This window comes from Panthera tigris, chromosome E1 (genome assembly GCF_018350195.1).
Source record: "Panthera tigris isolate Pti1 chromosome E1, P.tigris_Pti1_mat1.1, whole genome shotgun sequence".
Classification (NCBI taxonomy): domain Eukaryota; kingdom Metazoa; phylum Chordata; class Mammalia; order Carnivora; family Felidae; genus Panthera; species Panthera tigris.
This window is the reverse complement of record NC_056673.1, coordinates 14,166,501-14,187,202: the sequence shown is the minus strand read 5'-3', so window position 1 is coordinate 14,187,202 and position 20,702 is coordinate 14,166,501. Positions and strand designations below refer to the sequence as shown.

Below are 20,702 nucleotides of genomic sequence, written 5' to 3'. Positions count from 1 at the left end.
GGTGTACAATTTTATGAGCATTTTCCAACACATGAATCATGTAACTACCACCACATCAAGGGATAGAACAGTACCATTACCCCAAAAAGATCCCTCTGTAGTCTATACCAAGCTCATACACCTGTCAGCTGCTGATCTAATTTCTTTTCCTATACTTTGACTTTCCCAGAATGTCATACAAATGGAATCATTGGAGCCTGGCTTCTTTCATTCAGCACAGTTGACCTGAGAGTCATCTATGTTGGTGTATCAATAATTTGCTCCTTTTATTTTTTTTTTAATTAAAAAAATTTTTTTTAAGTTTTAGAGAGAAAGAGTGCAAGTGGGAGAAAAGGCCAGAGGGAGAGGGATAATCTTAAGCAGGCTCTGTGCTGTCAAAATCAAGGGTCGGAAGCTCAACCGACTGAGCCCCCCAGGTGCTCCCAAAATTCGCTCCTTTTAATAGGCAATAGTACTCTCTTGTATGGATATACCACATGTGTTTATCCAATTCACCAATAGATGGATATTTGGTTTGTCTTTAGTTTATGGCAATAATGAATCATGCTGCTGTAGATATTTTCCCGTAGTTCACTTTGCACACCTGTGCTCTAATTTCTCCAAATAAATAAGTCAGAGCAGGATTTCTGGGTTGTATGGCAAGTGTATGCTTAACTACTTTAAACTGCCTATCTGACCTTTTGGGATGAGCACTGGGTGTTGTATGGAAACCAATTTGACAATAAATTTCATATATTGGAAAAAAAAACAAACTGCCTATCTGTTTTGTGAGAAACTACCAACTTTGCATTCCCACCAGCATGTATGAGAGTTTCACTTGTTCTGTATCCACTATGACATTTGGTAGTGTTAATTTACTTTCGTTTTAGCCATTTTAATAGGTATGTGATGTGGTATTTCATTATAGCTTTCATCCTTCATATCCCTAATGGCTAATGATGTTAAAATTTTTTCTATATGCTACTTACTTATCATCTTACTTGGTGAAGTGTCTATTCAAATCTTTTTCCCATTTTTGAGTTGGGTTGTTTCCATATTGTTGAGTGCTGAAGTTCTTTATATATTCCGTATACGTATCTTTTTATCAGACGTGTGTTTTGCAAATATGTTTTTCCATTCTGTGTCTTGTCTTTTCATTTTCTTAAGTGTCTCTTCAAGAGCAGAAGTTTTCATTTTAATAAATCTAACTTATCATTTTTTCTTTTATAGTTCATGCTTTTTGTTTCTTTTTTTAGTGTTTATTTATTTTTAAATTTTTTTTTAACGTTTATTTATTTTTGAGACAGAGAGAGACAGAGCATGAACGGGGGAGGGTCAGAGAGAGAGGGAGACACAGAATCTGAAACAGGCTCCAGGCTCTGAGCGGTCAGCACAGAGCCCGACGCGGGGCTCGAACTCACATACCGCGAGATCGTGACCTGAGCCGAAGTCGGACGCTTAACCGACTGAGCCACCCAGGCGCCCCAGTGTTTATTTATTTTTGAGAGAGACCATGAGCAGGGGAAGGGCAGAGAGTGAGGGATCAGAGGATCCAAAGCAGGTTCTGCCCTGACAGCAGAGAGCCCAGTGTTGGGCTTGAACTCACGAACCATGACATCATGACCTGAGCCAGTTGTACGCTTAACAGACTGAGCCACCCAGGTGCCCGGGTGCTTTTTGTTTCTTATTTATGAAGTTTTGCCTAACTTTAAACCACAAATATTTTCTCCTCTATTTTATTCCAGAAGGCTTATTGTTTTAGGTTTACATTTAGGTCTATGATTTATTTCAAGTTCATTTTTGTATATGGTACAAGGTATGTATCAAAGTTCTTTTTTTTTTTTTTTTTGCACAATTTATTGAAATCAACCTATTTATTTATTTGTTTGTTTGAGAGAGACAGAGAAAGAGAGAGAGAGCAAGCATGAGCAGGGGGCGGGGCAGAGAGAAAGGGAGAGAGAGAGTTCCCAGCAGGCTCCAAGCTCTGCATGAAGCCCCACAAGGGCTTGATCCCATGACCATAACATCATGACCTGATCTGAAATCAAGAGTCGGATGCTTAACCAGGTGAGCCACCCAGAGGCCCTGAAACCAACCTGTTCTTAACTACCATATTATGTTGTAATAAATCTCTTCTCATTTGTACCAAAATCTGATGAGGCTTGGAGATATACAGGTGATACTTGTACTATTCTTCATAGCTTACACAGGGCTTTTGATTCTATAACCTCATTTTGAACCACAATCAACAATTACAATGAAGAGGCCCAGGGAAACTGTGTTTGACCGAGATGACAAAGCTTTTGGTGCTATGTTCAATACATTATCAACCATCAATAAACACTGAGCTGCCTTTTCCAAGATCCAAGGTATTCCCACAGCTCTTCCCAGTTACTCAGGAACACTGGAAGCAAAAGTCAATACTCATTGCTTAATTTTGAGTTTATCAGCCTTTGAAAACTGGAAAGGTTAAGATATTTGGTGTAAGGATGGTCATTTGGACCACCCATAAGGAGGGGTCACATATCTCAACCCTGCTATGTGAACTGGCCATAGTCATGTAAACTTTATTCTATAAAAATGCAATCAGAAATCTTTTCTTTAAAATATTACTGAGCTTCATCAAGAAACAATTTGTAGCCAAATAGTCCAAGTATTAAAGCAATAAACAGATTTGGTTCATGCTTTGGTCATTTCTTCAGCCCCCTACCATCCCCCTCTCTTTGGGAAGCATACTCACACATCACATCATTGGCATGGGCTCTTGGGAGCCATTGTGCTACCACCTGATTCTGTCTTTGTGCCCAGGGGTGGACATGTCGCTCAGGGTGATAATTAGATTGTTTCTTTGGAGAATCTAGGATTGGACTGAGAAACAGATCATCAGCCTGCTGTTGGCTGGAATTTTAACTTATGCACTGGGAGATGCACTGCAGCCATATTCCGTCTGTCACGTGAATCAGAGAAGAAATTAAGGCAGATACGCAGAGAGAAAAACAGATACACAGAGAGAAAAGGAATGAAGTAGGGAGGGAGAAGTAGGGTTTACTTCTTTAGGAGGAGAAGTAGGGTTTACCCAGCTTTACTGTTTCTGATTTCAGACTATCTCGGTGGCTTCACTACACACCTGTCCTTTGGTGCTGTGAAAGCACCTCTCCCTATCCTTTAAAAGTTGCCCCTTTTTTTCTTAAGCTACTTATAACCAAAGAATCCTAACTAGTACAACAGTGGTAAATTATCAGGGAGTAGGAAGATATGACCTTGAACTGGTTAATGGGCATCTAAAAACAGAGCTGACTTTTGGGACAATGGGTGCTATAACTGGGAGAAAAAATCCCCCCACCCTTTATTCTTTATAATATAAATTGCATGAAAGGTTTGGGCCGAGTGAGCATCAGCTTATACAATGAGGAAATGGAGAGTGTTATCCAGGTCGAATTATCATTTGTTTCCCACTGGGAAGGAGTAGGGAGGAGGAGGAAGAAAAAAAGTAGGGTGGGAGGGAAGGCAGTGAGTGGAGGAAGGAAAGAAAAGTCTGACATGATGTAGTGCCCAGAAAGGTTTTATACATTTACATTTGGAGACCCCTTTACCTTTGGATGAAAAATGCTGATCAACTGCCAAGTATTATTTTGTAAATTAGATGCTCTCTGTGAAATTAGCCTTCTGACACATTTCCAGCCATTTTTCTGAAGCAGCCTCTGTGAAATCCTGACTCTTTCTTTACAGGCAGAACTAAATACTGTGGCCTTGTGTTCTCCTCCTTGCCCAGAGTCTCAGTTTTTTGTTGTTGTTGTGTGGGTTTGTTTGTTTTTTTTTTTTTTTTTTTTTTTTGCCATCTTCCTGCCTTTGCCATTAACTTTGATGAACAAAATAAATGATGCAAAGAAACGGGTGGGACAATGAGGCTGATTCATGGTTTGGGAAAACAGGGAATTGTCACAGAGGAAACACTGGCCCTCCTTTTTGCTGGGGACACTGCAATGTTTGGCTGAAAGCATCTTGTTTGGATTCTTCCAACCAGTGGATAAGCATCTAAATGACAGGCACAATATGGGGTTCCCAGGGTTCCCAGAGTCCCCAGGGGCGCTTAAAACAATCCTGAGATACCCTGGCAGAGCTTGTGATCTTTGTGAACAGATAGAGAGAGGTTATTCAAATAGCCCTTAATTTCATTAAAAAGTCTCATTGTAAGTTCCCCAAACAGGCATTTATTTTTATGTCAGGATTATCTCCAAGTTTTATATTTGCATTCACTCCTGGTAACTTAGCTGGGATGTCAGGTGCTAAGCTTACATTGCATTGATGTTTTGGGTTGGCCTTCAAAAATAATTTACCTTGATTATTAAGGTAAGCTCAGTTGATTAAGCTCAGGTCGTGATCTCACAGTTCATGAGTTCTAGCCCCCATCAGGCTCTGAGCTGACAGCTCAGAGCCTGGAACCTGCTTCGGATTCTGTGTCTCCCTCTCTCTCTGCCCCTCTCCCACTACTTCTCTGTCTCCCAAAAATACATAAAAATTTTAAAAAATAAATGATTTACCTTTAGACAAACTTTGAACAAAATAAATTGATGGGTAATTTAGAAGAATCTATGTTTATATTGGTATCATATTGATATGCAGTTTTATGATATTTTTCATTGAGCAGTATAATATGAAAATATGAAATTGTCAACAAACTTTAATCTACAATATAACTACTAATAGATGTGCTGTGTATGACTGTATGAATGAACCATCATTTATATAACTAGTCCCTTGTTGGACATTTAGGTTGTTTCCAGTTTTTCATAGCTATAAACCATGCTTCAGTAAAAATTGTAGCTAAATCTTTGTATATTTCCTTATTTCCCTTGGAAAGAAATCCTGGATTTTGATTGCTCGATCAGATGTGATGCATATTTTTAGTGTTTTTGACTCATACTGAAATACTGCCTTCTAGAGTATAATATATACTTCCTCCAGGTATGAGAGTGTTTTCCTTCAAACACACCCAGCTCTCTGGTCTAAACATTACTCAGGTAATTTTTTTTTTCCAGGTAAGTGATCATATAATCTACAAATAATGCAAATAGTTAATTTTTTTTTTATTTTTTAGAAGGCAGACTGCCACATGCAGCACCTCGTTTGGATGTGTCTCGAGTCTTGGAAGCTTGAATACCCTACGTTCTCCTACAAATAGACCTTGAGAGCTTGTTTGGAGGTTCTAGCAGGGGAGCGCAGCAGCGTATATATACTCTTGACTAGAGAACAGTCCTCATCCATTGGGGAAGGTCATCCTCTTCAACCAAAAGTGCAGCTTCTGGAGGGACGCACATGGAACAGTGAGGGAGGAAGGGGACACACATCTAGCCAGCCAGATCACTTGAATTAACCCTGGCAATCAATGGGGTGACAGATGTCACAGCCAAGATTGCCCTCACATCCATGACTTTGTTTTTTCCTGTATCTGCCAGATGGGCAAAAGCTGCAAGATTTTATCTTTGTTGATGAGAATATATATATATATATATATATAATCTTTGTTGATGAGAATATGGATAGATGGATGCTTTCAAACCCTATACCTGGGAAGAATTTTTAAAGGATACCTTGAGAGTATCTGTGAAAAATGTTAAATTGCATATCCTTTGACCTAGCAATTTCTATTCGAAAAGACTATCTTTCACAAGTGAACAAAGATGTATGTATAAAGGTTTCATTGAAGCACTTTTTTAATAGTAAAAAAACCAAAACAACTTAAAACTCATTAGTAGAATATAGTTAGGTGAATTATAGCACATTTATGTTATGATATACTGTGCAACCATGGGGCGCCTGGGTGGCTCAGTAGGTTAAGTGTCTGACTTTGCCTCAGGTCATGATCTCACAGTTTGTGAGTTTGAACCCGGTGTCTGGCTCTGTAATGACAGCTCAGAGACTGGAGCCTGCTTCAGATTCTGTCTCCTTCTACCTCTGTCCCTTCCCTGCTTGCACTCTCTCTCTCTCTCTAAAATAAATAAACATTAAAAAAAAAAAAAAAGGAATACTGTGCAGTCATTAAAAAAGAATAAGGTAGATCTCTAGTAGCAACCTGGAACTCAATCCATGTTATTTTGTTAAGTTTAGAAAATATATTGCAGGATAATAATATATTATGATCCCAATTTTATTTTTTAATTTTTTTAATGTTTATTTATTTTTGACAGAGAGAGAGAGAGAGACAGAACATGAGCGGGGGAGGGGCAGAGAGAGAGGGAGACACAGAATCCGAAGCAGGCTCCAGGCTCTGAGCTGTCCGTACAGAGCCTGACTCCAGGCTTGAACCCACGAACTGTGGATCACGACCTGAGCTGAAGTTGGACACTTAACTGAGCCACCCAGGCTCTCCAGTACCCTGCTATTCTTATTCAAGTAGGAGATTTTTATTGAATACGTTTATTGAGTTTTATTAAGGATTTTTTCTTGTCATCCATCATGGTGATCATGTAATTTTTCTCCTTAAGGTAAAATAGTATTATGAATTATATTACTACATTTTCAAATGTGAAACAATCCTATAGAATAAATAATTGTTGGTGATAGTGTTATTATTTTTAATGTACTTGATAAATTTGATATGCTAATATTTTTACTGTGGTAAAAAACACACAACATAACCATTTTTAAGCAAACAGTTCAGAAGTGTTAAGTATATTCATGTTGTGAAATAGATCTCCAGAACTTTTCATCTTGCAAAACTGATACACCCATTAAAGAACTATTCTCCTTTTCTCCTTCTCCTCAGCCTCTGGTAACCACCATTCTACGTTCTATTTCTATAAATTTGGCTACTTCAGATAGCTCATAAAGTGGAATCATACAGTATTTGTGTTCTTGGGATTGGTTTATTTTACTTAGCACAATGTTCTCAAGGTCCATCCATGTTGTAGTATGTGACGGCATTTCCTTCCCTTTTTCAGCCTGAATAATATGTCTTTGTATGTATATATTACAGTTTCTTTATTCTTTCATCCATCCATGGACATTTCGGTTGCTTCCGCCTCTCAGCTATTGTGAGCAGTGCTGCTATGAACATGGTAAATATCTCTCCAAGACCCTGCTTTCAATTCTTTTGGACACCCAAAAGTAGGATTACTGGATCACATAGAAGATCTATTTTTAATTTTTTAAGGACCCACTGCACTGTTTTCCACAGTGGTTGCACCATTTTACAACCTGTCACCAACAGTGTGTAAGGGTTCCATTTTCCAATTTCTCCACATTTTTGCCAACACTTATTTCCCTATTTTTTTGATAGCAGCCATCCTAATAAATGTGAGATGATATCTCATTGTGGTTTTGATTTGCATTTCTCATGATTAGTTATGTTGACTATCTTTTTATGTGCTTCTTTACTATTTTTGCAGACATAGAAAAATCCATCCTAAAATCCATGTGGCATCATAAGGAACCCCAAATAGACAAAAAACAAGAGCAAAATTGGAGGACTCGCACTTCATAATGTCAACATTTACTAGCCACAGTAATCAAAACCCTGTGAAACTGGCAGAAGGAAAGACACGTAGATCAATGAAACAGAAGAAAGAACCCAGAAACTGATGCATATACGATCAGTTGATCTTCAGTGGGGTGCCATGATCCTGCAATGTTGAAGGTACAGTCTTTTCAACAAATGGTGGTGGGAAAACTGAACATCCGTGTACAAAAGAATTAAATTGGACCCTTACCTTACACCATATACAAAAATTATCTCAAAATAAATCAAAGACCATTTTGGACTTGACGTTTGTAAATTATAAATTCAATATCCCTAGTAGGGCTATTTGAATTGTCTATTTCACATTGGGTGAATTGGGGTAGTTTCTGCTTTTAGAGGAACTGGTCCATTTCATCTAAGCTGTCAAATTTATGTGCATAGAATCTTTCATAATATTCCCTTATTATCTCTTTGGTGTCTTCAGAGTCTGTAATTATATCTCTTTTTTCATTTCTGATATTGGTAAATTGTGTCTTCTCACTTTATTATAACTTTAAGACTTCCAAAGATAGATTTCCAGGCCCAAATGGAAATCAAACTTTTAAAGAAAAATTAACATCAGTCCTCCATAATCTATTCTAGGAAGTAGAAGGGAACACTTCCTATTTCATTTTATGAAGCAAGTATTATCTTTGTCCCCAAACCAGAAGAGACAGTATAAAAAACAAACAAACAAAAAAACACTATACACCAATATCCCTCATGAATACAAACCCAAAAACCTTTAACAAAATATTAGCAAATAGAATTCAGGAACATATAAAAATAATTATACATCATAACCAAGTGGGATTTATCCCAGGAATGCAAGGCTGTCTCAATATATGAAATGAATATAATCTACTGTATTAACAGGTTAAAGAAGAAAAATCACATGATCATAATAATTAGTGCAGAAAAATCATTTGAAAAAATACAACACTCATAATTAAAATCACAAAAATAGGAATAGAGGAGAACTTCCTCAACTGATGAAGAAACCTACAGAAAGCCTAAATGCTTTCCTCCAAAGACTGGGAACAAGTGAAGATGTCTGCTTTTATCACTCTTAATCAACGTAGTTCTGTAAATGCAACAGGCATGAAAAAGAAATAGAAAGCAAAAAATCATGAAGGAAGAAATAAAAATGTCTCTATTTCATATAACATAATTGTCTGCATAGAAATCCCAAGGAATCTCCAAAGAAAACATCCAGACTAATCAATGACTTCAGCAAAGTTTGAGGATAAAAGATAAACATACAAAAATCAGTTCCATTTATGTATACTAGCAACAGTAGTTACCAAAATTAAAAATACAGTGCATTTATAATCACTCCAAAAACGTGAATTACATAGGTGTAAGTCTAACGAAATGTGTACAGGACTTATATACTAAAAACTACAAACTGCTGAAGGACATAAAGGACATAAAGAAAAGAAAAGACATATGATGTTCATGAATTGGAAGACTCAAAGTAAAGATGTCCATTCTCTCCAAACTGATATACAGGTTTAATGCAATTACTACTAAAATCCCAACAAGATTCTTTCTTTTCTTTTTTTTTTTTTTTTGTAGATACAGATAAGATTCTTCTACAATTTATATGGAAAGGCAGAGGAACTAGAAGAGCTAAAACAATCTTGAAAAAGTAGAATAAAGTGAGAGGAATCACTTGTCTCAATGTTAAATTTTGCTTTTGTTTTTGTCTTTTGGGGTTTTTTTGTTTATCTATTTATTTTGAGAGAGACAGAGAAAGAGAGAGGAAAGGAGAGGGAGGGGCGGAGAGAGAGAATCCCAAGCAGGTTCCACACTGTCAGCATGGAACCAGACGTGAGGCTTGAACTCACAAACTGAGATCATGACCTAAGCTGAAATCAAGAGTTGGATGCTTAATTGACTGAGTCACCCAGGTGCCCCTCAACATTAAGTTTTATCATGTAGCTACATAATCAAGACTGCGTAGTATTGATGGACTGGTCTATGTAGATCAATAAAGAACCAAGAAACAGACTCACACAACTGATTTTTGACAAAGGTATAAGAAACAATTCAGTAGAGAAAAGATAGTCTTTTCAATAAATGGGGCTGGAGCTATTGAACATTTGTCAAAAAAAAAAAAAAAAGAAAAAGAAAAAGAAAAAAGGGGCATCAACCTAATTCTCACACTTTATGCAAAAAGTAACTTAAAATGGGTCATGAACTTAAATATAAAACTATAGTAATTTCAGGAAAAAAAAAATAAGAGAAAATCCTTGCGACCTAGGGCTAGGCAGAGGTCTTAAGCTTGACACCAAATAACACAGTTTATAAAAGGGAAGATTGATAAATTGGATTTCATCGACATTAAAATCTTTTGCTCTTTGAAACACCGTGGGAACATGAAAAGAGAAGTTACTAACTCTGATAAAGTATTTGCAAACCACATATCAGAGGACTAGTATCTAGAATATATAAAGAAGTCTTAAATTTAACTGTAAAATACAAACCAATTAGGAAGTGGGCCAAATACATGAAGAACCAATGTACTGAATTGGTTCATACAGTACTGAATACTGAAGAACCAATTTTTTTTTTTTTTTTTTTTTTAAACGAAGCATGCAACTATCATGTGATCCAGCAATTGCGCTCCTGGACATTTGTCCTAGAAAAATGAAAAAAAAAAAAAAAATTAAGATTTTTTTTTTTATGTTTATTTATTTTTGAAAGACAGAGAGAGAGAGAGAGAGAGAGAGAGAGCGTGAGCGAGCGTGCGCATGCGAGTGACCGAGTGGGGGAGGGGCAGAGAGAGAGGGAGACAGAATCCGAAGCAGGCTTCAGGCTCTGAGTTCTCAGCACAGAGCCTCACGTGGGGCTCAACCTGGGAAGAAGTCGGATGCTTAACCAACTGAGCCACTCAGGCACTCCCAGAGAAATGAAAACTTAATGAAAATTAAGAGAAATGAAAATGTTGAAACAAAAACTTCACACAAATTTCAGAGCTGCTTAACTCCTTTTTTTTTAAAGTTCATTTATTTATTCTGAAAGAGACAGAGACCAAGCACGAGCAGGGGAGGGGCAGAGAAAGAGAATCCCAAGCAGGCTCTGCACTGTTAGTGCAGAACCAGACTCAGGGCTTGAACTCCCAAACTGTGAGATCATGATCTGAGCTGAAATCCAGAGTCGGATGCATAACCAACTGAGCCACCCAGGCACCCCAGAGTTGCTTAACTCATAATGGTACCAAACTGAAAACAACCAGATGCTCTTTGACAGGTGAGTTGTTAAACTGTGTTATTATATCCATACAGTGGGAGTAACACTCAGCAATAAAAAGGAATGAACTACCGAATATGCACAGCAGTCTAGATTAATCTCCAGAGAATTATGCTGAGTGAAACAAAAGCCAATCTCAAAAAAACTGGCTTATATACTATTGAGTCCCATTTATAGAACATTCTTAAGTGAACAAAATTCTAGAAATGAAGAATGGATTTGTGGTTGTCAAAGGTTAGGAAAGGGGGTGGGATGGGTGGGAACTATATAAGGGTAACAGGAGGGATTCTCCTGCTGATGGAAATGTTCTGTATCTTGATTGTATCAATGTCAATACCCTAGTTGTGATACTATACTATAATTTTGTAGGATGTTACCAAAATTATAGTACAATATCACAACTGGGGTGGGGTATAAGGGATCTCTCTGTTATTTTTTACAACTGTGTGTCAATCTATAATTATCTGAAAATAAAAACTTGAATTAAAAATATAAAAATAGAGAACTGTCCCATCCAAAATGCCAATAGTGGTCCTGTGAAAAACATTAATACAACCTTAAAAAAAAAGAAAAACACTCCAATTTTACAAGGAAGAAGTCTGGGACAAAATTTTACACGCTTTTGATTTGTATTTATTTAATATTTTATTTTAAGTAATCTCTATACCCAATGTGGGGCTTGAACTTACAAACCCGAGATCAAGAATTGCATGCTCTACTGACTGAGCCAGCCGTGCACCCCAAAATTTTACATGCTTTCAAATATAGATGTGTCCAAAGGGATTATAAGGAAAATAATATTATTTTAAGTATTGTACACTGGAATCCAGGAAGAAATAATAAATTCTAGATATGTAGTCATAACCTACTCACCTTTAAAAAAGGATTGAGTTAGTGTACTAATTTTTTTTAATGAAGAAATGAATGTGGTGTGAGTTGTCAATGTTGTCAAAGATACACAGTGAGATGATAGAAACTTCCCTCTGTTGGTGTAGTATGATGGAGGGGGTGTCAGTTTGTGTCCCTAAACCCCTACTTCAAACAGGGAAGCTCTGTTTTTTGTTTATTTTTATATATACAGACATTCTATATAATATTTTGTTTGAAAAAATAAGCCTTGCGGCACGTGGGGGGCTTGGTCAGTTGAATGTCTGACTCTTGATTTCAGCTCAGGTCATGATCGTGGGATCAAGCCCCGAGTTGGTATTCTCTCTCTTCCTCTCTCTCTGCCCCTCCCCCCTCTCTTTCCCTCTCTCAAAATAAATAAACATAAAAAAAGAAAAAAATAAGCTTTGGAGAAAAAGAAAGTACAAAAACCATGATTTAGGGTATGTCTTGTTATAACTTAGCATTAGTGGTTTTTCTGGACCATCATTTGGAGACTCAAAATTCAGTCCTTCCTTTTTCTGCACAGTCAATAGGGGAAGGAGAGACAGTAGAAATAGCAACTGAGAGAGAAAAGGTATACTATTGAAGGGAGTCAGGAAAGTTCTCTTTGGAAGATGAAGGCTATTGGTTTATGATCTTACACAAAAACAATATAAGCAGCCCCATAGCCAACAGGACAGTCTAGCCATCAAGATACTCAAGACCTTGCAGTCCACATTACCTTTCCAGTCTTACAACCCATGTATTTCTCCCTTCTTCCCTCTCCAACCCTCCATCTGCCTTCCATGCCTCTCTCACATGCACCAAATTCCTTTTCAGCTACACCAGAGCCATTTTTTGTTCCCAGAACTTGCCTTCCACATTTATAGCTCCATATCCTTGCTCGAGTCATTCTTTCTACCTAGATTGTACTGTCTAGTATGGGATATTAAAAACTTGAAATGTGGCTAGTGTGGATTGACATATGCTATAGATGTAAGTATACAACAGATTTCAGAGTATGAAAAAAGAGAAAATGAATTCCATCTCTTTTTACTTTTAAAAACGTGGCTACCACAGAATTTAAATTTACATTTATGGTTTATATTATATATCTATCAGACAGTGCTACCCTAGACCCAGAAAGTTTTGACCCTTATATATTGACCTTAAGAACATGATACCTCAGCATTTGCAAATCCAAGTGATTTAATCAGAATTATACCAACTTCAGGAAATTTTCAGGGAAAGTATATTTATCAGAACACACTCTACTTAAGCAATGTAATTATTTGATCAATTCTCTATTTAGCAGAGTTAAACCACCTCCAATTTTTCTATTTTCATTTTTATTTTAATGAAATTATTTTCATTGGCATCAGTTCTTTCTTCTAATAATTTTACAAAGGAAATTTGACTTGTCAAGGTTTTTTTATAGTCTCTTTTTTTTTATGTTTTCTATTACTGTGAATATGCTTTTGTGGTCATGATTTTGATCATATGCAATTTTCCTGGGTCAAATTTTATAGACAAAAAATTTACTCCAGCTCCTGGGTGGCTCAGTCTGTTGAGTGTCCGACTTCAGCTCGGGTTCATGAGTTCGAGCCCCATGTCTGGCTTTGTGATGATAGTGTGGAGCCTGCTTCTTGAAAAGCCTGCTTCGGATTCTCTGTCTCCCACTATCTCTCTGCTCCTTCTCCACTAGTTCTCTCTCTCTCTCTCTCTCTCTCTCAAAATTAAAGAAACATTAAAAGTTTTTTTTTTACTGTTTCCTATTTTAGCCATTGCCACTTACATGCTGTGCAAATCACTTCTATAGTAATATTCATTTTAATTGGATATAAGACCAATCATTCGCACTAATTTTTAAAGTAATCCATGAAAAGTTGTGGGTAGATCTCAAGTGATCGAGGATAGTTCCTTTAAAAAAATTTTTTTTTAATTTAGTATTTATTTTTGACAGAGAGAGAGGCAGAGAAAGAGGGAGACAGAGAATCCCAAGCAGGCTCCAAACTGTTAGTGCAGACCCTGACGTGGGGCTCAAACTCAGAACTGTGAGATCATGACCTGAGCTGAAATTAAGAATCAGACACCTAACCGACTGAGCTACCTACGTGCCCCCCTAGGATAGTTCTTTTGTCCAAGATTGCTTAACTGAATTGCTTGTCCAATTTCTCTATAACTTCTGATCACTCCATGGTTTTGGTGAGGCAAAGATCAAAGGACAGGGTCAAAATATCCTTAAGGAATGATTGTTATTATTCTTTTAAGCATAATAATGGTATCATGATTAAGGTCTTTTTCTTTTAGACATACTATTTTTTTTTAATTTTAATGTTTATTTATTTTTGAGAGAGTACAAATGGGGGAGGATCAGGGAGAGGGGGACAGAGGATCCAAAGCTGGCACTGCACTGACAGCAGTGAGCCTAATGTGGGGCTTGAACTCATGAACGGGGAGATCATGAGCTGAGCCAAAGTCAGAAGCTTAACTGATTGAGCCACTCAAGGGCCTCTAGAGATACTAAACTATTAATGAGTGAAATAATGTGATATCTAGAATGCACTTCAAAATAATATGGCGGGGCACCTGGCTGGTGCCATGATCTCGGGATCATGAGTTCAGGCCCCATGTTGGGCATAGAGTTTACTTAAAAAAAAACCCAACATACATATATATATATATATACATATATACATATATATATACGTATATATATATACATATATATATATACGTATATATGTATATATATATGGAAATGAATGGGATTATATATGAAACAAGATTAGCCATGAGTTTATAATTGTCAACCTGGTGACGGGTTTATGAGGGTTCATTATATCATGCTGTCTATTTTTATATATATCTGAAATTTTACATCTTGAAAAGGTAAAATAATAACAATTATTTTTTTAAAGTTTATTTATTTATTTTCAGAGACAGAGAAAGTGCAAGTGGGGGAGGGGCAGAGAGAGAGATAGAATCCCAAGCAGGTTCCATGCTGTCAGCACAGAGCCCCACATGGTGCTCGATTTCACAAACTGTGAGATCATGACCTGACCTGAAAACAAGAGTCAGATGCTTAACCAACCGAGCCACCCAGGTGCCCCAACATAATTTTTTTTTAAGTCTTTGAAATCAAAAGTCAGGGTCAAAATGTGTCTGTTTTTTGTCTTTATCCACAGCTACAAAAATGAAATCCGAGTTCTCTCCTATGTTCTCAAGGTCCTGGTCTGATTCCTACTTGTCTTTCTGATCTTGTCTCCTTCTTTCCTCTTCTGGGCTATTCAGAGAATAAAATGCGAATGGTGTCCCCTAGACCAGTGTAGTCGATAACACACCGTGCTGGAAGAAGCTGTAGGAAAAGGGGCATTTGCACTGTTAGTGGGTGTGCAAAGTGGTACAAATGCAACGGAGAGTGATGCGATCATATCGGTTAAAATGTGAATGTACATTCCCTGTCTGCCTGGACCTTCTTTCATTTCCTGGGACACAGCAAGCATTTTCCTGCCTCAGGGCCTTTGCAGTTATTCCTTAATCTGGAATCCCTTGGCTACTCAAGTCTTAGCTTAAATGTCATTCATTCCTCAGAAATGTTTTCCCTTACCACCCTCACTAATATAGTCGTTCATATTTTAACCATCTCAATACTTTTATTGCTCTCAGAGCTTTGTCACCTTTTTTCTGTGTCTTTTACCAGAATACAAACTCCATGATCTCAGGGATTGTTTGTCCTGGTCATTGTGTCTGGTACATAGAAGGCACTCAATAAATATTTGCTGAATGAATTATAATTCTAACCTTTTTTAAGGTCTGCTTTAAATCACCTCCTTCATAAAGCCTTCTTTGAGTCCTCTTGGTGAGAATCTTTTTACTCTACTAGGTTTACAAACAGACATAAAGGGGAAGCTGGCCTGTTTTACTTTTCTCATAGTCTATTGTAGTGACATCTAGAATAAATCTGGTATGTCCTTTTGTATTTTTTCTTTTCTGTTTATTTATTTCGAGAGAGAGACTGAGCGAGCGCAAGCTGGGGAGGAGCTGAGAGTGAGGGAGACAGAGAATCCCAAGCAGACTCTGCACTGATTGAGCCCTGGTGCGGGGCTCAATCTCTTGAACCATGAGACCATGACCTGAGGCAAAATCAAGAGTCAGATGCCTAACTGACTGAGCCACCTAGGTGCCCTGTATTGTTTCTTTATGTTAACATTTTGCAAATTATTTTTCTATCTAAATTTTAAAAGGTTTCAGATTACGAAGTGCTGCTTCTAAACATGTTTTCTACGTCCAGGTTGAGAGTTTCACCTTTTTTAATAGTCTTTGTTTCTATGGCCTCCCAGCGTTCATGACACATGAGGATGTCATGATCCTGAGATGAAGAATGACTGGTTTAGTGGGACTTGCCCTCATTGACATGTCCATGCTTTGGGGAAATGCAGGTACACAAATTAATCAGCTAAAATCTCCTACAGTGCGTCTCTTGCCAGTTGGGTCATGGTTCTCTTTGAAATGGGGCTTTGATTCACATAACTTATATACCTGAAAGCACTCTTGTCACCATTTGCTAATTGCTTCCTATCAAATATGAACATATAGCAATGTGCATTTGCCTATAAACAGAGGACACTTTAATTCTCTAGGTTTTAACGTGTGTGGTGATTGTCACGCCTAAAACTAATGTAACACTGTATATTAACTATGCAGGAATTAAAATAAAATTAAAAAGTAATATTTTAAAAAGAAAAAAAATTATGCTCATTGTGAACAGATTTTAGAAGACATTTTGTCCTCTTCCCAATAGCAGTATTTTTGGAGTGGTTCTTCCAGTCAGCTTATTTGCAGAATTGTTTAAACTAACACTAATTTTACTGCAGCAATTGAAACAAATGTTTCCATTTTGAAAATGTCTGCTGGAAAAATAAAGATCTGCAATTCAAATGAATGGGGAGGTTGTTACATTGTGGTAAGTAAGATGGATGTTTATACTTACATTTTTTTTTCAAGAAACATCATCCAAAAAATTCATTATTAAAAGTTTCCTGGATGGATGTAGCAGGTTCTATATAAATCTTCATGGATTATGATTGATAGCATAGATATCCTAATTCTCCAATCTCAAAAGACAAGTGTTTATTAAGACGGATCTATCATTTCAGCAACTGAAAAGAAAGTGCATAGAACCATAACACATCACTCCACAACAAGTTAAGCACATAACACGGTTTTATATCTGTTTGGAAAAATTATAACTCAAGAAAAGTTTTCATACATCCCTCCCAAGAGAGTCTGTATTTTAAATTTTTTTTTTCCAACGTTTTTTATTTATTTTTAGGACAGAGAGAGACAGAGCATGAATGGGGGAGGGGCAGAGAGAGAGGGAGACACAGAATCGGAAACAGGCCCCAGGCTCCGAGCCATCAGCCCAGAGCCTGACGCGGGGCTCGAACTCACAGACCGCGAGATGGGGACCTGGCTGAAGTCGGACGCTCAACCGACTGCGCCACCCAGGCGCCCCTAGAGAGTCTGTATTTTAAAGGATTGCTACAGAAATAAAACTTGATCTCAATTTAGTGTGTAATTACATAATAACAGATTTTAAAGATTCTAAATACAGGAGTCTATGAGCTCAAGGTTTATAGCAGTTAGTACTACCTATTTGTATTAAAAATCAGTGTTTATCAATGTGATTCTGATTTCTGGGCAATTTTGTTGGCTTTTGAAATATTCATTTTAAAAATAACTGATTTACTCAGCTGATTAAATATTAAGCAGTGTGATATCACACAATAATAAATATTTTAAAAGGTAAAAATGAACCAAAAGTGGATTCTTCGAACAAGAGAGGTTAATTTATTTCATGTTTACTGACTGTTACTGGACATAGCACAAACCAAACCCCTGTGCCTCCTCTTGCTGTCCTTGTCTAATTTGAGAATTCCAAAGCTGTAAACCTGGAAAAGACCTTCCAGAGACCCTTTGATTTCCCTCCCTGGCTTCATGAAGAAGAAAAACCCAAACCCTCCAGGCAACCAACCCCACTCATGCTCTTCCTGAACACCTCAAGGATAGAGACAACCTTTCTTTACAAAAGGAAACTTTGCTTTGGTATCAAGCAACAGTAATGGTTACATGAGATACCTACGTTCCTCACCACAGCAATATCTTACACATGCAGCGTCACCTCTCCATTTCTCACAGAAGCCTTATGAATTAGCTATTTATTAGGTCTGTTTTATAGAGAAACTCAGGCCAGAGAGTAATTTAGTCAAGGTCACACTTATGCTAAATGGCTGATCCAAGATACATACACCCAAGTTATCTCTTTCATTAACTCAGCTGCCTCTCAAAGGCAGCGTTTACATTTACCTACATAAAGGGAAGTAATAAAATCAGTAAACGTAAGCTTAAACCTATGTTTTAGGAAAAGAGTTTCTTTGTACAATATAAATTAATAATTAGATAATCACACCAGATACCTCTTATTAAGAGTATATTCCATATTGAAAAATTCAGAACCTCAAATCTGGCCTGTTTTAAATCAAATATCCCGGTGCGGAATAAAGAGACTACAAATCCCCAAGACTTCTTTGTCATCAGTAGATCAACTCATAATTTAGCAAGCGGGCGCGCACACACAGGCGCGCGCGCGCGCGAACACCTTGTGAGGATAAAGTTCCAGGTCTTTCTTTGGGCGTCAGTTTCCAGACTTCAAGTATCTCAAATGTGTGTGGGACTAAGGAAAAGAATAGCTGAATCACGGCTAAAAGCGAATCCTCCCAATTAAAAATCTATAAAAAAAAAAAAAAAAAAAAGAGACAATTAGGCATTCCATCAGCCTTTTACCCTCGACAGCTCTTCTCTCCAAGCCAACCCAACCTACTTCCCTCTTCTTTGCCCCCACCAAACTGGGAAATAAATCCGAAGGCCAGAGGTAGAAGGGGCCTCAGCCTGGCCGGGGCTCCACTTTATTCTGAAGCCTATCGGGGCCCGGAATCCATGGGTACCAACGGGTCCCCGCTGTTGGCCGGGAGAAGCGGGGAGAGCTCAATTTGTGAGCAAGAGCAGAGCGGGGCGGTGAACAGAGCCGGAGTTCATGAGGTGCCTGAACAGGCAAACGAGGGTCTAGGTAATGGGAGACCAAGGTTCCAGAGGCAAGCAGAGCGCGAGAAGGGGAGCAAGCTAGCCCTCCCGCCACTCGGTACCGCCAAACCGCAGAGCCAGCGCGCCCGCTAAGCGGAAGGCAGCGCGGCTCAGGGCCCGGCCCAGGCCTGCGCATGCGCCGCAGCTCCTCTCCTCTCCCGGCCCCCCTCCCTCCCTCCCTCTCTCATCCCGGCGGGTCTGGGGCGGCGGCGGCGGCGGCGGCTGCGGCGGCGGCGGCGGCGCGGTGACGTCAGGGCGTTGGGGCAGCTCCTGTGACAGACGGAGCTGGAGCGGCGGGGCGGCGGCGGAGTCCGGCGGCTGAGATAGCGAGTGAGCGAGCGAACGAGCAGCGATCCCGGGGCTCAAGAAGCGAGAAAGAGAAGGAGGAGCGCTCGGGCGCGAGCGAGAGGAACCGCGAGCGCCAGGCTTGGGCTCGAGCCCCGGAACGGCTGAGGAGCCCGCCCGCTCCCCTCCCCTCCCCCTCCCCGGGACCGGGCCCAGCGCGCCATCCTCCCCCTCCCTCCTTCCCTCCCTCCCTCCTTCCTCCCTTCCCTCTCCCTCTCCCCCTCCCCCGCCGGTGGATGGGAGTGAAGGACGGAAGAGGCCCTGCGGAGGCGGCGGTGCAGCGCTCCGGTAAGGCGGCGAGGGTCTGCGCTCTCCCTTCTGTCTTCTCCTCCGCGCTCGGGCTGCTGCGGGCCGGGCCGGGCGGCCTGACGAGGTGGCTGCGCCGGTCCCCTCCCTCCCATTCTCCCCTCCCCCTGCCGCCGCCTCCTCCTTCTTCTTCTCCTCTCCTCGCTCTCAAAATGGCGGCCGCGACGGCCGTTGAGTGAGAGACACGGGAGGAGGGGGGACAGGCCGGGGAGGGCGCTGTCCTCGCTCCCCTCCTCCCCGGCCCGGGTTCGGGGGGTGCCGGGGCTGCCCCGACTCCACCCGCGGCCCTCCCCGGGAGGAGATCGCCCTCCTCCCTCAGTGACTTAGCAAGAAAAGTATTCTTGGGTAGGAAGGGCGTGGAGAGCAGGTCGCTCTCTGATCTTGGGGAAAGGGTTCGGCCCTCCTCTCCCTGGCCGCGGAAGGCGAGCACCGCAGTCCCCACCCCACCCGTGGTTGGCGGCTTGGGGACCGGGCTCAGCCCCGCGCGGCCTCGGCACCCATAGGCCTTCAGGCGTTCCGTCCCCCACCTGTCCTTAGGATGGGATTGACCTAAGGAGGCTGGCCCAGCCCTTCTCTGGTCCCTCTGTGCGGTGGTCCAGCCTCTACATCCACTAAAGAGGAGCGGCCGACCCACCGAACCATCCGCAGCATCCACCCACCAAATCAGGCAGGATTTTCTTTTCTGCCACTAGCTCCTGAAACGGGAGTTGCCTTTTGACGTTGTAACACAGCTTCGAGGCCCTCAGCCATTCCCCTTCATCTATCTCCCCACTCCTTTAGGAAACGCAGTGTCTTCTTTAGTCTCCCAGCTGAGAAAATAGAGAATGTCTTTGAGGTGGTGGGCAGATTTTAACTCTCTCTCTCAACATTAGAGAAGAGAAAGAGGTTTTCAGTGTCTTAGATAAGAGAGAGCAGGGTGCCTTGGCTTTATTTGTTTTTCTGCTTTTCTTCAGTGACTTAGCAAGAAACTCCCTGGGAGGAGGGCAGGAGATTTTCTTTTGGGGTTGGGGTTTGAGTCCAGATTACATCAATCCTTTGGTTAAGAATTTGTACTTTTGAAGAGAAGAACCAGATTTGTGGTTTCATTCTCAATGGGCGATGTCATGCCAAGGTTCCCCCCCCCCCCCTTTCCTTAAGAGGCAATCGGGAGAGAATAAAGATATTACTGTTGTTCTGACCTCTACTTTAACACGTAACCCTCGACATTCATAACGTTTTAAAGGGTAAACAAATTTGTGCCATTTTTGGAAATTCTATTTTTGTTGGTAGGTGGGTTGTTTTGTGTGAATTTCATTTTGAGTCTAGGGCG

General features: G+C 39.9%; 1 protein-coding gene and 1 long non-coding RNA gene across 2 annotated transcripts in view; one reads left to right on the top strand and one right to left on the bottom strand.

Annotated features, from left to right (window-relative positions):
• Window positions 1-14,716: 14,716 nt before the first annotated feature.
• LOC107179057 lies at window positions 14,717-18,950 on the bottom strand. Its single transcript, XR_001509596.2, has 3 exons — window positions 18,079-18,950; window positions 16,593-16,761; window positions 14,717-14,957 (listed from the first exon to the last, which is right to left on the bottom strand). It is a non-coding gene; the product is annotated as an uncharacterized LOC107179057 (long non-coding RNA).
• A 75-nt stretch (window positions 18,951-19,025) lies between these two features.
• Window positions 19,026-20,702, top strand: part of PAFAH1B1 (platelet activating factor acetylhydrolase 1b regulatory subunit 1) — a 75,617-nt gene continuing 73,940 nt past the window's right edge. The window contains exon 1 of the mRNA XM_042967829.1: window positions 19,026-19,375. The gene's annotated coding sequence lies outside the window, so the exon portion shown is untranslated. The remainder of the gene's footprint in view (window positions 19,376-20,702) is intronic.